General features: G+C 49.0%; 1 pseudogene; it reads left to right on the plus strand.

Moving 5' to 3' along the window:
• The first annotated feature begins 217 nt into the window (after positions 1-217).
• LOC144768967 (calcium-binding mitochondrial carrier protein SCaMC-2-like) overlaps positions 218-17,879 on the plus strand; it is a 40,894-nt pseudogene continuing 23,232 nt past the window's right edge.

Consider the following 17,879-nt stretch of genomic DNA (forward strand, 5'->3'; position numbering starts at 1 on the left):
CTAAACAGGGCTTTAAGTGGGATGAAAAAACGGGGGGGGGGGTCTCTCAAAGGGACGTGGGAAATGCAATTAAGGGAGTGGCTTAAAACATTTACGCTAAAAATCTGTTCTCAGCATAGCGTGCTGCTGACTTGTATTTTGCTGTTTTTGTCATTGCATCCAGATATATGACACAACAAGTACGGACACGTCAGCGGCGGCCCCCGGAAGCCCCCTCATGCCCCTGCGGCCCTCGCTGCCCCCGCTCCTGGGGGGGGGCGCTGTGCCAGTGCGAGCCCCCCCCCCCGGCCCCCTGCGGCGGCGCCCAGTGTGGGGGCCCCGAGCAGGAGCAGCGGCTGCAGCGGCTCTTCCAGCAGCTCGACGTCAACCGCGACGGGGGGCTCTGCGTCACCGACCTGCGCGTGGGGCTCCGGCGGCTGGGGGTGCACCGCACCGAGGGGGAGCTGAGGAAAATCGTGAAGGCGGGAGACAAGGACCTGGACGGACAGCTGGACTTCGAAGAGTTTGTGCACTACCTGCACGACCACGAGAAGAAGCTGCGGCTGGTCTTCAAGAGTCTGGACACGAAGAACGATGGCCACATCGATGCCCAGGAGATCACGCAGTCTCTTCGAGATCTGGGTGTCAGCATCTCTGAGCAACAAGCAGAGAAGATTCTCAAGAGCATGGACAAGGACGGCACGATGACTATTAACTGGAACGAGTGGCGGGATTACCACCTCTTGCACCCAGCTGAGAACATTCCGGAGATTATCTTGTACTGGAAGCATGCTACGATTTTGGATGTTGGCGAGAACCTGGCAGTGCCCGACGAGTTCACGGCGGAGGAGAAGCAGAGGGGCATGCTGTGGAGGCACCTGGTGGCAGGTGGCGGGGCTGGGGCCGTGTCACGAACTTGCACGGCCCCCCTGGACCGGCTGAAGGTGCTCATGCAGGTTCATGCCACGCGCAGTAACAACATGTGCATTGTCGGCGACTTCAGCCAGATGCTGCGGGAGGGCGGTGTGCGATCCCTCTGGAGAGGCAACGGCATCAATGTCTTAAAAATCGCCCCAGAGTCTGCAATCAAGTTCATGGCCTATGAGCAGATAAAGCATCTCATTGGAAGTGACCAGGAGACTTTGCGGATTCACGAGCACCTGGTGGCGGGTTCACTGGCTGGGGCCATTGCACAGAGCAGCATTTACCCCATGGAGGTTTTGAAGACTCGTATGGCACTGAGGAAAACCGGGCAATACATGGGTATGCTGGACTGTGGCAAGAAGATCCTCCTGAAGGAAGGCATGACTGCTTTCTACAAGGGCTACGTGCCCAACATGCTGGGCATCATCCCTTACGCGGGCATTGACCTAGCTGTGTATGAGGTAAGACATCGACGATTAAATGTGAAACCAGTTGAGCACTGCTGTAATCTTTTTGAGTTTATCTGGATATATGTTCAACCTAGTCATGGAACCGCTCACTACCTTGCTACAAGCATCCAATGTACACTTTCACATGTACGCAGATGACACCCAGCTTTATCTCAAATTACAGTCCCCCAAGGACATCTTGCTCCTGAACTCAACGATCAGAAGCACCCAATCATGGCTGGCCGACAATCATCTCAAACTCAATGCCTTGAAAACAGAGTTCCTTCTGATCTCACCTCCAGCGAAGGTCTCCACCACTCAAATTTGGCTTAAAGACCTAACTGCACTCAATGTCCAACCCACCATTGTGGACTCAGCAAAATCCCTAGGCATAACACTCGACACCAATCTGAACATGCAGCAACATATCAGCAAGGCAACAAAGGGAGCAAACTTCCAGATCAACACTCTGAGGAAACTTAAACCCTACCTCCCAGCCAAAGACTTCCAAACGGCAGTACAAGCACTAGTCATCCCTCGAATAGAATACGGCAGCATCGCCCTCTGCGGACTCCCCCTAACTACAACCGCACCCCTAAGAGCCTCTCTAAACGCTGCAGCGAGACTCATCACTGGGTCAAAAAAACACTCCCATATTACTCCTGACCTGAAATCCCGGAACTGGCTGCCATTTGAAGCTAGAATACATCTGAAAATCACCTGCATGACACACAAGGCGGTACATCTAAACTCACCCGGATACCTCGCTCAGAAACTGACAATCTCTGGAGGAACTAGAAACACCAGAGGCAAAAACAATCTTCTGTTGAAACCTCGAAGATTCCGGAAGGAAAAAACATATAAGCACTCCTTCTCGGGAATGGCGCCTAGGATCTGGAACTCTCTCCCGACCGAAACCAGGCTTATCTCGTCCACCACACTCTTTAAAAATGAAGTAAAAGCTATCCTCATGGCTAAATACACCTGAACTACTATCTTGATCACTGTTAGTACTCTGCACCGAGCTATACTACATGTTTGACCCTTTTGATTATTTGTATTTAACTGTCTATTACTCACATGTTTAGCTTTGTAACCACCTAGTTGTACTACTTTGTTCTCATGTTGGGCTTAGTCGCCACCAATTTGTACTCATGGACCTATTGATTTATCTGTTTAACCATGCTCCCTCATGTACTTCTCTTTGTAAAGCGCTCTGATATCTGCAAGGATCTTGTCCGCGCTATATAAAACTTTCAAAATAAATAAAATAAATAAGTAACATCATACCTACAACAAGTCAGGACTATTGCCTTTGTTAATGGTTGTTAGTTACGGACCGCCAGTGCCAGGGCACAAAACAGAGCCCGATAGAGACCCGTTTCGAGGTCTCCTTAAAAAAACTGCCGTTACTCCGACCCGGTGAGACCCGGCCCACTTAAAGCCCTGGGGCTATCTCCACTTATATGGATTGCAAAAGATAATTATCGTGTTTTCTAACAAATCGTGTTTTGCATCCACAGTAATAATTAGGCTAAACAGGAACTGTATATATTTGTGTACAGATGTGTTTGTGATTGTTTTTGTATATCGAATTTTGTGTATATATGTTGTATATTGATTTTTTCAAAAAAATAAATGGATATAAATATAAACACAACAAGGTTACATTCATTTATGGTAGGCACGGGGAGATTAAGTGATTTGCCCAGAATCACAGGATGTTGAGCTGACGCCGAGACTCCAACCTGGTTCCCCAGTTCCAAAGTCTGCAGCTCTGGCTAAAGGACACGAGTGAGGCCCTGCGCCTCGATAGTGTGGGAACGTCTGCGTTGCTGACGTCTGAGCTCTAAGGGACAGATTTACAAGCCCCTTGTGCCACTTTTGCGTCACCTTTCCCATGTTAAAAGTGACACAAAAGTGGCGCAAAGGGCTTGTAAATCTGTCCCTAAATGCTTAAAGCTTCCTGTGTTCTGTTCTGTTACCTTCGCCTGTATAAGTAAGACATTACAACCATTTTAATGAAATTGAGGAAACATCGGTTTCAGAGAAATTATTTGACTATGGTTAACATTTTACCTCGAGGAAGTGAACAGGCTCTGGATTCAGGTTGCAGCAGCAGACAAGTGCGTTGTTTTTGGTACAGACAGTTTAGGTTTCTATCTCAGACATCATTGTGTCTCATACGTTAACATACACTCGAGTGGGCTTTGCGGCAGCCTTTTGCTTGTGATTGGGTGACTTTCGTGTCCATCTTGGCACCTTGCTCCTTATTCCATGGCTATCCTCACTATTTTACTGCGTCACTACACTGGAGTATTTACACTTTACCATGATTTCTGATTGGATGAGATGTATCCCTCCACTGCTTACGTGCGGAACTATTTTTGAATTTAGCTTTTACTACTTGAAGGGAGCACAATACTTTCCGGTCTCTGGGCCTTCCCGTCTCTTCCACCTTGACTCACCAGCTCATTCGGTTTTCTCCCACCACTCTTGTTTTGCGCTGCTCTTGCTTCCCAACTCCTGCACCTTCCCCACTTCTTCCTCTTACCCACACTCATATTCTCATCTTCCATTTACAACTTTTAGACTTTAAAAAAATGTTTTTTGCTCAGACTGTACAGCTACACGCTGCCTCTGGACCGATTACTGCTCAAGTTGTGCAGTATTATGCACATACCTTATTTTTAGGTCGAAGTCTGGTTTGCTAGAGACTTCTTGGGCACATTGGGAAAGCTTACCTGGGAAAAGCTTACCTGGGAATGCATTCCACCCATTGCTTACCACTGGCTTTGTGTTTTGTAACTGGCTGTTTGCTTGCCGTACCTGCAGGGCGGTGACGTGGGGAGGGGAGGGGCAGAGCGGGGGTAGTAACGTATGGATTATGGAGCTTTACAGGTAAGTAAACATATAAATAAATAAAACGAATTTTGTTGCATGCACTGCATCCCCAAATGCGATGCAGTGCGGGCAACGAAATTCGTTTTACTTATTTATATGTTTACTTACCTGCAAAGCTCCATAATCCATACATTACTACCCCCCACCCTGCCCCTCCTCCTCCCCACGTCACCGCCCTGTAGGTACACCCACTACCGACCGCGGCTGTTGCTTGCTTTCTATTTGCTGGCTTTAGGAGCTTACCCTGTTTACCTCGCTCCTTGTAATCTTCCATGAGTGCTCGGTTTCTGAAAACAGGCCTTTACATTTTGCTCTTATCTTGTCACATTTGCTGTGCATTCAAGAGGTGAAATGTCATGCCTTCTCTTCCCGAAGGAGCTTGGTGCTTGCTTTACTTTCTCTCACTTCAAAGTGAGAGGATTTATGTGATAATCTTTCTGGGATTGCGAAAGGAGCTTTTTTCTAATGCACATCAAAATGTAGATGTCGGTAAATGAACTGTGCAGATATTTCAGAATAGATCAGACTTAGAAAGCACAAATGAAGCACATTTTTTTTTAATTCTGAAGTGCGATGAAAACAAATATTTTATTAAGATCAAAACAAAAACAGTACACTAAGTGATGCCAGTTACAGATTATCGTTAGTGCGCAGTATAGTTTCAGCAGTAAAACTGTATGTCTATGCATATGTAATGGTCATTTCAATGGAAAATGTATTGTCTGAAATTACATGCGACCACACTACGCATACTCCATACTAGGCCGCTCCAATCTGCAACACTCTATGCCACTCTTCACCCCTTCACTCTGCGACATGCCATCCACTCTACGACAATCCACACCATGTCACTCCACTTTATGTCACTCCCCTCCCTTTCACTCTATGACACGCCACTCCACACTACTCTATGATACTCCACTGCACTCTACGACATGTCAATGCACCGTATGACACGCCAATCTAATCTAAGCCACTCCACTCTACACCCCGCTCTCTGCAACCCACTCTTCCGCTCTACGACACGCCACTTCACTCTACTTCATGACACGCCACTCCACTCTATGGGCCTAATTATGAGTGGCTTGTTAAATTTTGAGCTGTGTGTAAACCCCTGTTTATGCACAGGATAGAATTAGGAGTTTGGTTTTATTTAAAGCATCTGATAATTATCAGATGCGTTAAATAGTCCAATGTTCATTACATTTTGGCAGCTCATCCTGCTGAAATTTAGCAGATGAAAACGTATGGTATTTACTGTATCATGTGGATTTTGGTGGGTTAAACACCAAAATCTGCATGTTATTCCTCATATACTCAAATTTTCAAATTTCAAAGTAATTTATTCGGTTTACTTGTGTAAAACCATAAAAGTTCATAATACAAAATACAGTTCTAACATAAAGTTAAAATACACGTTACATGTTACCCAAGTTAAAACAGTGAGGTGGTTTATGCTTCTACGGTTAGAAGGGCAACAGAAAAAGATACCAAAAAAAAGAAAAGTTAAAATACTTTAAAAATTCAAACTTTTTCTGTACTTCGTTGAACATTTCAAGAAACCGGCCACAAATGGTATACTATCAGGATTTAGCAATTGCAAGTAATATAAAGCGGGGCGAGCTTGCACAAAATGTAACCTTTTTAAAATGGATTTTAGATAGAGGCTATTTAAGTTGATTACTTTAGGGTCTCTCCCTGCTAGGTAAGTGCCGCGATTTGAAGGGTGCTGGTGAATTCTTTTAACGCTGCTGGACTAGCGCGAGTACAGCGCTTTTAACGCGACTATTTTTTTATTTAGTTTCTGGGCTCTGTATATTGCCGGGTTTGTGGTAGGACATACTTGCACATAAAAAGTTAACTGCACCGCTGTTTAGCGGGTCGTTAGTTGCTACCTTGGGGTGGGAGCCATTTTGGGGGAGGAAGTGCCGGGTCGGGACGCCATCTTGGTTTACAGGCTAGTTGCTGCCTGACGACGTCGCACGCTCAAGGCTATTTAAGTTGATTACTTTAGGGTCTCTCCCTGCTAGGTAAGCGCCGCGATTTGAAGGGTGCTGGTGAATTCTTTTAACGCTGCTGGACTAGCGCGAGTACAGCGCTTTTAACGCGACTATTTTTTTAAATTTAGTTTCTGGGCTCTGTATATTGCCGGGTTTGTGGTAGGACATACTTGCACATAAAAAGTTAACTGCACCGCTGTTTAGCGGGTCGTTAGTTGCTACCTTGGGGTGGGAGCCATCTTGGGGGAGGAAGTGCCGGGTCGGGACGCCATCTTGGTTTACAGGCTAGTTGCTGCCTGACGACCTCGCACGCTCGAGGCTATTTAAACCGGCCCCATGCAAGCGTGCAGCGCACGTGCGCAGCGGGCGCGCCATGGGTACGCCGGATGCATCTGTGACCATACGGGACCCGGGGCCACGACCCCTGGCCCGCCTGTCATCTACACTAGCGTTGAGTTAGGGGCTATGAATTCTGGCAACATTGCCATCAGCCAGGGATGTGCTGCTATACTTAGACAGGAAGGATTATTGAAAGTCCCCAGTTCCTATCCAGGTCGGAAGGACGCGCCTAAGGTCCGAGGCCTGCGTTATGGTCTCCTCAACACACGCTCCCTTCAACGTCATCACCTAGAGGTTTTTACTCTTCTGGAAGAAGGTGAATTGGATCTCTTAGGAATAGCAGAAACGTGGCTAGAAGACTCGTTAATGCCGGATCTCGTAGCTTCTCTTCCAGCTGATTTTTCGGCACTCTGCTATAACAGAACGGAAGCCAGGAGAGGGGGAGGTGTAGCCCTTCTGTACAGCTCACGCCTACAGGGCGAAAGGTTTTTGACCGAAAATCTGGCTGGTGCGGAGGTGATGGGTGTTAAGCTGAAGCTGGGGACAGACTGCCTGAGTATTCTACTAGTTTATCGCCCCCCGTGGGCATTGCCGGAGTTCCCAGATTTGTTCCTGAGAATGGTCCAGGACATTCGCTCTAGGTACGATAAAGTAGTCATAATGGGTGACTTTAACTACCACTGGGAAAAAGTCCAGAAAGAAGGTCAAGCGCTACAGATTGAGGAGGCGCTAATTTCATTAGATTTGGTCCAACAAGTGAAGGGCCCGACCCACATCAAGGGACACACCCTTGACATGGTCTGGATGACAGTCCCTACGCAAGGTGCGGTAACGGCTCAGCCGTGCGTATGGTCCGATCACCATTTGGTGAGAGGTGAGTTACTAGTGGACAAACAAACAACAACGACCAGGGGAGGGTGGAAGACGGTCAGGAAGTGGAAAAACATTAATGGAGATAAAATGGTAAATCTACTTCGAACTAATCCCCCTTTCAATAACTGGACGGATAATCCAGAGGTCCTTTGTAGGGAACTTATGGATAAACGTACGAAGGCCGTGGATCGGGTGGTACCAATCCGTTGGCTGAACCTAGTGGATAGAGGCCTAGGGGCCCCATGGTATAATGAACCACTTAGAGAGAAGAAACGGGGGTTACGGAAACTGGAAAGAGCCTGGCGCAAGGACTACAGTTCCGACTCCCGGAGCCGATATATACAGGCACTCACTAGCTATAAGCAGGCGATCATAGCTAGGAAGTCCGAGTTTTTTGAGGAGAGGATTGCAACTGCCACGAATCCCCAGAAAGAAGTCTTCCGAGTCCTCACGGAGCTTAGGAAAAATAAGGAACAGACTCCGGAGTTTATTCAGGAAGACTGCCAAAAATTCCAGGACTTTTTTACTAACAAAATTACAGACCTTGTGGCTGAAATCACGGCGACCACCCAGATTGACTGCCCGCCGCAGGTTATGCCAGCTAGAATGCCAGTGATAACCCCATTAACTGCCTTACCCTTGATTACAAGGGAGAGGCTGTCTTCTCTTATGGGTCGGTCAAGTCGGGCTCCAGGTCTGATCCGTTCCCACCCGAAGTGTTCAAACTGGCACTCCCTGGTATAGAGGAAGATGTGCTGAGCCTCCTAAACCTATCTTTACAGGTAGGACAAGTGCCTCTTTCCTTCAAAGAAGCCCGGCTGATCCCCCTGCTGAAAAAAACGGGGGCGGACGTGAAATGTCTGAAAAATTTCAGACCAATCTCCCAGCTACCATTCCTGGCGAAAGTGCTGGAGCAACACGTTCTCACTACTCTGTCGGAGCACCTGGAAAGTAACGTCCTGTTAGAGCTGAATCAGGCAGGCTTTCGTGCGAATCATAGCACGGAGCTTGTCATGCTGTCGATTGTAGATGAACTGAGGAACAGAGCAGACAAGAAAACTCCGGGTGCCCTGGTGCTGTTGGACCTCTCCGCGGCATTTGACACCGTGTGTCATAAACAACTATTGTCGCGGATGAGGGAGTTCGGCATTCAGGGCACAGCACTTGCATGGTTCACATCCTTTCTTCAAGGGAGGATGTAGAGAGTGCAACTTGGTGACCTGTTTTCCACCGCAACATCGATCACCTGCGGAGTACCGCAAGGGTCTGCTCTGTCAACCCTTCTGTTCAATATCTACCTACAGCCTCTGATTCTAATGCTCAACCAAATGGACTGCCAGGTGTATAACTATGCGGATGACACCCAAATCATCATCCAACTGGATGATGGCCAGGATGCCTTCGCAAGACTGCAAAACATTCTGAGAAGCACAGCCAACTGGATGTCCAGGAATTCCCTAAAGATCAATCCGGATAAGACCGAGGTGTTGCCTATTACCATCGCTGGCAACCCATGGAATGATCAATTTTGGCCTAGGGAGCTGGGTATGCCCCCGGAATCGGCGGCAGTGGTCAAAAGCCTGGGCATCCATGTGGACGGTAAATTGTCCATGAAAAAACACCTCGAGGAGTGCGGTCTCTGCTATGATTCTAGCCAGGCTGGATTATGGCAACTCGTTGTATATAGGATTACCGCAAAGACTCCTTAATAAAATGCAGGTTGTCATGACTGACGCTGCTAGACTCATCTTTAAAAAGCCGAGGAACACGCATGCATCCCCCCTCTTGCGTGAACTACACTGGCTGCCAGTCAAGCAAAGGCTAATGTTCAAGGGGCTGTGCATAGTCCATAAAGCCCTTTATGGCAGGGCACCAAGCTACATGAAATCACGCCTGACTCTCTACAGGCCAGGTAGGGCGTTAAGATCTGCAGAAGCTACCCTCCTTGTTCAACCACGCTGTAGACTGGCTACTGTGGGAGGTCGTGCTTTCTCTTAACACACTCCCAGCTCTCTGGAATAAATTGCCACTGGAACTGCGGAAAGAAACCAAGCTGCTGCCCTTCCGAAAGAAATTAAAAACTGTGCTCTTTCAGCAAGCGTGGGGTTGCCCCTGATTCGTGACCAGCTGTATCTTTCTGAACCGCCATGCGGACCCTGGCAAAGCGCTTAGAGACCCCCGGGTTATAATGCACTATATAAATCAAATAAATAAATAAATAATAAATAAATATTTACAAAAAAACATAAAGTGCAGCAAATCCTGTGGAGACAAGTTGTCGCAGCCACAGGGTGCTAACACTATCCCTTTATGACAACCCCTTGGTACTGCTAATAAAAGGTGAAAAAGATTAAGCCTAAACCTTATTAGTAAAAATCGCTCATATGATGCTGGTAGCGCCAGAGTAAGTATGGTTTCGCTTCAAGTGATGTTTTAAGCATCAAATGTAAGCGCACACTGGGCTTCATCAGCTCTTTCTCCTCCCTTTCCGCTATTTTACGTAGGATGAAGGAGTGTTTTATGAGCGCCACATCGTTTCTAGTGATACCTTCTGGTTTTAAAAACAAGTCCAAGCGACCCTCCTTGCTAAAGCTGGATTTTAGATATTTTATCCAGGGAATTTTGGTCATGCAGTCTAATCCCAAAGTCTCTCTTAGGAGGCTATGTGTGAGGCCAAGATGTTTGTTAAGCCAACATTGCAGCCAAAAGGTGAGGGGGCGCAATGACAAGGTATCACTGATGAAGGGCGTGCCGGTTTCTTCATGCACGGACAGATTCGAGGTCCCCTTTGGGATAATCAGTAGCTGCTTTAAAAAGCTATTTTCAATCAACTGGAGACCCTCAAGGCCACATTATCCCCATAAATCGCTCCCGTAGCTGGCTATCGATATGCTCTTTGCTCGATAGATCTTTAACATGGCCGCCACAGGTAGATTTCCCATTTTGGAGGCAAAACCGAAGAGCGCTGCATTGGCCCTAATGACCTCTCCCCTTTTCTTGTTTAAAAGTGTGGCCCAATTTAACCGATGATCTAATAGAACTCCCAGATACGAAAAGGATGTACATGTAGGCACCCTAGCTCCGTTGACCTTAAAGGGATACTGTCTTTTAGCGCACTGCCCTACCTGCATCACGTAAGATTTCGAGTTGTTGATGGATAGATCTCGTCTTGCCATAAACCCGTGGAAGGCATCAATAGGGTTTGTAGCCCTTTCGGGGTGCGGGCCAGGAGGACGGCGTCGTCTGCATATAGCAGAACGGGCAGTCCCCGTCGTCCCACATAAGGGTAGTCAGCCCCTGTTTCTAATAGTGATTCTTGCAGGTCGTTTATGTAGAGATTAAACAGGAAGGGGGCCAGAATGCACCCCTGTCTGACCCCCCGACTAGTGCTGAGTTTCTAGATACCTTAAGGTCTGCGGTGTATCTGATGTTTGCCTTTGTGTCTCTTTGCAGATCCTTTAAGAAGCTCACCAGGTTTTGCTCCACACCCATGGCCTCCATGGATTGCCACAACTTTCCCCGATTGACACAGTCAAAGGCGGAAGAAAGATCCATGAAGGCCATGTAGATTGCCCCTGTGCGAGCAATGGTGTACTTCCCCAGGATCAGGTAGAGATTTAGGCATTGGGCCATGGTCGAGTGACCTGGGCGGAACCCAAACTGAATGTTGGAAATGATCTTGTTCTCCTCCGCCCAGGTGGTCAATCTCTTTAAAATAACTCCCCCTGCAACTTTTACAACAGAGTCGATCAGGGAGATGGGCCTATAGTTTATAGTGCAATTGCGATCTCCCATTTTAAATACTGGGACAATGGTTGAAACTCCCCATGAGGATGGGCATCCTTTTTTTGCCGCGGCATTTCCCACTGCGGCCAAAATCGGAGCCCAAAAAAGGGGGTTAGATTTAAAAAGGTCCGGAGGAATACCATCCGGGCCTGGGGCCTTCTTGTTTGTAAGATTGTTGATGCCCTCCACCATTTCTTTTACTGTAAACACCACTACATCAGTGCCTGACGTATTCTCAGGCAAGACTACCTGGGTAGATGTATTTTTTAAAATATTGATGAAGTGGGACACCCATTCGTCCTCTGTAATGTTGGAGCCCACTTCTTTGGCCCCGCCGTTACAAACGGTGATCTTGATTGTGGTCCAGAATCTGGAGCTACTCGATAAGGTCAGGGGGTCTAGAAGCTCCCTCCATAATGCATCTTTCAGCTCAGCTTTCCTGTTAGCCTGAACATTTTTGTATGTTATCCTCAGTGAGATGATCAGGGATCCCTGGGAATTACTTTCAGGGCCGCCTTAAGATCTCTAGCAGCTTTGGAGCATTGATGACAGGACCATTTAGGTTCACTGGTTATACTTGATCTCCCTGGGACGAGTAGCATATCTCCCACCTTAGAGGTGATCCCTTCAAAGGCTTTAAGAACTCCTTCCGCCAAGGATTCGCCACGAAGACAGCATGAGAATTCTTCTGCACAGTCAATCTCTAATCTATCGTGGAAAAGGGACGGGACAACATGATTCCATTTGATCCGCGGCCCTCCGTTTATAGGTTGAAGCATGTTGGTACCTGCTGCTTGACCCTTTTTCTTCATGATGATCCCTCCCATCATCACACAGACTGGGTTATGGTCACTGTGTGCGCTGGGGGTTATAGAAAAATCCTGGAACAGGGACAAAATTGTACTGGAGACCAATATATGATCTATAAAAGATCCATGTCCTCTGCCTTTAAAAGTTGGTTCCCTTTGTGTGCTTAGCGGCGGGGCATAGCTCATTGCAGAAGATAAATCATGCTTGTTTAACATGACATTTAGAGCATTTCCCTGTCTAGTATGGTCAAAATGAAGACCCGCTATCCTAGGACAGCCCAGAGTCCCTATGGGATGTAGCTTAGGGTTGCCACATAAGTGCACAATAAAGTTGCATGCGATGAGCAGATTCTTCCTTGTTGCGCCACGACTCTGTGCTATGTAATCAGTCAGTACGGTGTTCCTGCAACCCTCGTCCTTGAGGATAGCGTTATAGAAGTTAACGACGCAGAGACTACTATCTTTTTTCCCCATAACGATGGCCTGAATGTTTCTGTTATCGGAAGGAAAGGCCCTAATGCTGCAACGATGTAAAGATGACCAGTCCTCCCATTGCATGTCCACTGTTTGATCTTGTCGCTGGGATAAAGAAAGCTCTGTAGCCCACCAGCAAGATGTCACAGTTGACAGCCCATGTCTCGTGAAGTAGATTGAGTAGTGACTAACAAATTTCACCCATATGGGGTCTGAGGTTTTTCCTGCCAGCCCCGCGATGTTCCAAGAGAGTACGTTAAAGTCCTGGATATTCTCCTGTATACCAGAAGGAGTAGTTTCTGTCCTGTAACTCCAGTTCTGTAGTAGGGGTATCTCTGTTATAGTCATAATCTAGTGAATAGTCCCGCCCATGTGCGTGGACCCCGGAGCAATCAAAAATAATCTCTTACAGTGTCAAAAAATGCAGAAATGCATAGACACTTAAGAGAGAATTTAAAGACAGATAATGCAGCCAAAAAAGGCTACACTGTCCAGTACTTCAACTAGAAATTCCACCACAAAATCCACAAAACAGCAAAGCCTGTACAGATTTCCCCTGCTTAACAGCAAAATCCCTCAGGAATGATAGAGAGAAGAACCTGGACAGACAAGCCTCATAGGCTGCCATTATGTGGCTTAAATAGGATACTGTGCCTTTAAGGAACCTTCCAGAACCTTCTCCCAGTATCCCAGAATGCATAGCAGGTCCAACTTAGTTTCAGTTCTTTTTGAAGGCGTAAAAAACGCCAGACCTGTAGCATTATGTACCTGAACAAATCTCCACCGGGGAGGAGGGAGGGCGCTTATGACTATAACAGAGATACCCCTACTACAGAACTGGAGTTACAGGACAGAAACTACTCCTTCTGTAGTAGGGGATCTCTGTGTATAGTCATAATCTAGTGAATAGAATGGCAAGCCCATCCCCACATCAAGCGGCGGTGGAGAATATGAAATTACGCCACTATTGTGCGAACAAATTCCGCAGCGAAGCCTGCCCAACCTGAGCGTCTGCCCTGGCATCAGTGTCCAGGCAGTAATGCTTAGCAAAGGTTTGGACCGACTTCCAAGTGGCCGCCTTGCAGATCTCTGCAAAGGGAACATTACGAAGCATAGCTGTCGTGGCAGCTTTGCCTCTGGTGGAATGAGCCTTAGGTTTACCCCCTAAGGTCTTATTAGCTTTGCAGTAACACAATTGTATGCAGGACACAATCCACCTCGAGATGGACTGTTTAGAGGTAGCAAGACCTGTCCTGACTGAGCCATAATTAACGAACAATTGGTCTGACCTACGAATATCTTTAGTCTTATCAAGATAAAACTTCAGCACCCTCCTCACATCCAGGGAATGTAAAGACCTTTCCGCTGGAGATGACGGATTCTGAAAGAACGTAGGCAAAGTGATAGTCTGATTGATATGAAAATCAGAAACAACCTTGGGAAGAAATTTAGGGTGAGTACGCATAACAACCTTAGCAGCATGAAATACAGTATAAGGTTCTTGGCAACACAACGCCTGAATCTCACTCACCCTGCGGGCCGATGTAATGGCCACGAGGAACGCCGTCTTCCAGGACAGGTGCTGTAACGAAGCCTTATGAATGGGTTCAAAAGGCTCCTTCATCAATCTGGACAGCACCACATTCAAGTCCCACGAAGGCGAAGGAAGCCTGACAAGAGGGAACACTTTCTTCAAGCCTTCCAAAAAATCGTTGATCACAGGGATCTGGAAGAAGGAAGTCTGTGAAGGGCCTTTCCTGTAGGCAGTCAAAGCAGCCAGATGAACCTTAATGGAATGGACATTAAGGCCCGACTGCGCCAGATGTAGCAGATATGGAAGGATGACATCTTCCTTGCATGTCGTAGGGTCATAGTTCTTAGACTTGCACCAGATGCAAAACCTCTTCCACTTGTAAGCATAAGAAATCCTAGTGGAAGGACGCTTAGCCTCCTTCAGTATGTCCATACAATCCTCTGGGAGATTCAGATGGCCATATTGCACTATTTCAGGAGCCATGCCGCCAAACTCAAAGACGAGAGGTTGGGGTGAACCATCCGCCCCCCGAACTTCGTGAGAAGGTCCGGCCTGCACGGCAGCTTCATGTGAGGAAGGAGAGAGCGGTGAAGTAGGTCCGTGAACCACCACTGTCTGGGCCATTCCGGGGCAATCAGAATCATTCTCGCCCTGAATTGGGACAGCTTGATGAGAACCGCCGGAATCAGGGGAATTGGTGGAAAAGCGTACAGAAAGCTGTTCGACCAGTTGATCCATAACGCGTTCCCCAGCGTCCCCGGCTGGTAGTACCTGGAGGCGAAGCCTCTGCATTTGCTGTTTTCGGCGGTGGCGAACAGATCCACGTCTGGAGTACCCCACCTTGCGAAGACTTCTCCTAGTACTTCGTCGTTTATGACCCATTCGTGGTTTTCCTGAATGAGTCTGCTCAGTTCGTCTGCCTGAACATTCTGCACACCTGGCAGATGGGTGGCCGTTATCGACAGTCCTCGAGCCAGAAGCCAGTGCCAGATCGTCTGCGCCTCCTGCGACAGAGTACGCGATCTCGAGCCCCCCTGCTTGTTGAGGTAATACATTGTTGTCGTGTTGTCTGTCTGAACAAGCAGAGAGTTGGTCTGAAAGGACAGGTGAAAAGCCTCCAGTGCCAAGTGCACAGCCCTGAGTTCCAGGAAATTGATGTGGTACGTGGACTCCATCTGGGACCACGTCCCTTGAATTTGTAGGTCTCCGGAGTGCGCTCCCCAGCCCTGGAGAGAAGCATCCGTCACGATAGTCTGTGTGGGAATGTCCTTGTGGAAGGGAACCCCTCTGAGGAGATTCTCCTTCGAGCACCACCACTTCAGAGACTGAAGAGCATGCAGAGACAGTCGTATCTTGTCGTCCCAAGATCCTCTCCTCTGGTCCCATTGATCCTCCAAGCACTCCTGTAGCGGTCTCATGTGCAGCCGCGCATGTGGCGTCAGGAAGATACACGAGGCCATCGATCCCAGCAGAGAAGACACCGTCCTCACTGTCATGGACGGAGTAGACATGAGAGCCTGAGCCTTCCGAAGGAGTGATAAACGTCGCTCTTCCGAAGGAGACACGCTTGCCGACAGTGTATTGATGGAGGCTCCCAAGTACTGGATGCACTGGACCGGAATCGGGACCGACTTGGACATGTTGATGTGCAACCCCAGCTTGTCCAAGAGAACGCACGTCTTCTGGAAGTGTGCTTGAGCTTCCGAGAAGGAGGAGGCCTTGATCAACCAATCGTCCAGGTACGGGTAGACAAACACCTTGTTCTTCCGCAGGTGTGCCGCTACCACTGCCATGCATTTCGAGAATGTCCTGGGTGCAGACTTCAGTCCGAAGGGCAGCACCGTGTACTGATAGTGATTGGTGCCGACTTGAAAACGCAGAAACTTCCTGTGTTTGCATGCAATGGGCACGTGGAAGTATGCATCCTGTAGATCTATGGCACACATCCAATCTCCTCGTTGCAGCTGAGGGTAGATTTGATGCAACGACAGCATGCGAAACTTTTCTCTGCGAATCCACTTGTTTGCCTGTCGCAAATCCAGAATGGGCCTGAACTCGTTTTTGTCCTTCTTGCGGACAAGAAAGAACCGAGAGTAAAGACCTCTTCCTCTTTGAGACAGAGGTACGTCTTCTATCGCCCTTTTCCTTAGCAGAATGTCTGCCTCCGCCTGAAGCTCGCGCAGTTGATACTGCGAGCTGACGGGAGGAATCGATGGAGGAGGGCTGGTGAAACGCAGACTGTATCCATTGCAAACAATATTCAGCACCCACTTGTCCTGAGTAATTTTTCTCCACTCTGCCAGAAAAAATTGAACGCTTCCCCCCACCGGAGCGGGTAACGGACGAGGGGGAAGTAACAGCTCAGGGTCGAGGCCCGGCCGGGCCCTTGGAAGCGGTAGAGGACTGCTGTCTACCTCTACCCCCCTGGCGTTTCTGGAAGGGCCGTCTGTACTGCTGCTGCTGTTGCTGCTGTTGATGTTGTCCGGCAGACTGCCCTCTTCCACGACCCTGCGACCCGAACCGCCGTTGGAACTGGCGGTAGGGTTTCTTCTCCTTGGGCTTCTCCAAGCCCACCGCCGTCAGGGTCTCTGCCTCGGCCTTCATCCTGGCCATCTCGTCATCCGCGTGTTTTCCGAAGAGGGTATCTCCGGAAAACGGGAGATTCGCCACACGTTGTTGTGCTTCTGGCTTAAGAGACGTCAACCGGAGCCAAGCATGGCGCCTCTGGTTAATCCCGTGGCAGTATCCGTGCGCAGACAGCAAGGAAATATCCGCCGCGGCGCTAATGGCCTGGTTAGAGACCAGCATCCCCTCCTGGACGATCTCCATGAAGTCCTCTTTACGGTCTCGAGGAACGAGGTCCGCAAACTGCTCCATTGAGTCCCACAGTGCACGGTCGTATCGTCCCAACAAAGCCGAGTCACTGGCAGCCTTCATTGACGAGGAGGATGTACCACACGCTTTTCACCCAGCAGAGTCGATCCAGCGGCTCTCCTTGTCCGGAGGCACCGTGGACGCAGGGGAGGTGGCATGAAGCTTCCGGGCCGCCGTCACAATGACCGAATCCGGCGCCGGGTCCTTTCTCAAGAAGGCTGGGTCCGAGTCCGGAGCTCTGTATTTCTTGAGGAGCCTGGAAGGCGCAGACTTCACAACCGCCGGCGTCAGGAAAAGCTGTTCAGCCGGCTCGAGGAGCCCCGGCACCAGAGGCAGTAGGGGGCGAGACAGGTGTTTCTTGTGTAACGTCTCAAAGATGACAGAAGTTGAAGGCGTAGGCGCTTCAACTTTGATCCCCAACTTCGCCGCTCCGTGCAGGAGAACCTCTTGGAATGTGCCGATATCGTCGATCGGGGACACCCTAGTCTCCGGCGAATCAGACAGCGTGGGCGAGTAAGAACGGGTCCCAGATGAGCGTGACCTGGACCGACGCCTCCTATGGCGATGCCTGGATCTCGATGAAGATCCGCGTCCACTCCTAGACTTGTCCCGTCTCCCCGAGCGAGACCTCGATCTCTTGGGCCTGGGACGGTCCGCCGGCCTCCCCGGTTCCGGAGTCCGAGGCTTCGGCTTCGACTTAGGAGTCTTCTTCGGCGGCATCGGAAACTTGGGCATCAACACCGCCCGCGGTGGAACCGGGGGTGGGGGAGTCACTGGAAGCGGGGCCTGCGGAGCCGGTCGAGCAGGCAATGCAGGGGGGGTCGGAGCCTTCGGAGGCGGACCCCTTGGCAAAGGAGGCAGTGAAGGAGGTGCTGAAGGCTTCTTCGGGGTATATACCTCGGAATACGCCGTTCCCGGCGAGCCATCATCCTGT

The sequence above is a fragment of the Lissotriton helveticus genome, chromosome 7, assembly GCF_964261635.1.
Source record: "Lissotriton helveticus chromosome 7, aLisHel1.1, whole genome shotgun sequence".
NCBI lineage: Eukaryota > Metazoa > Chordata > Amphibia > Caudata > Salamandridae > Lissotriton > Lissotriton helveticus.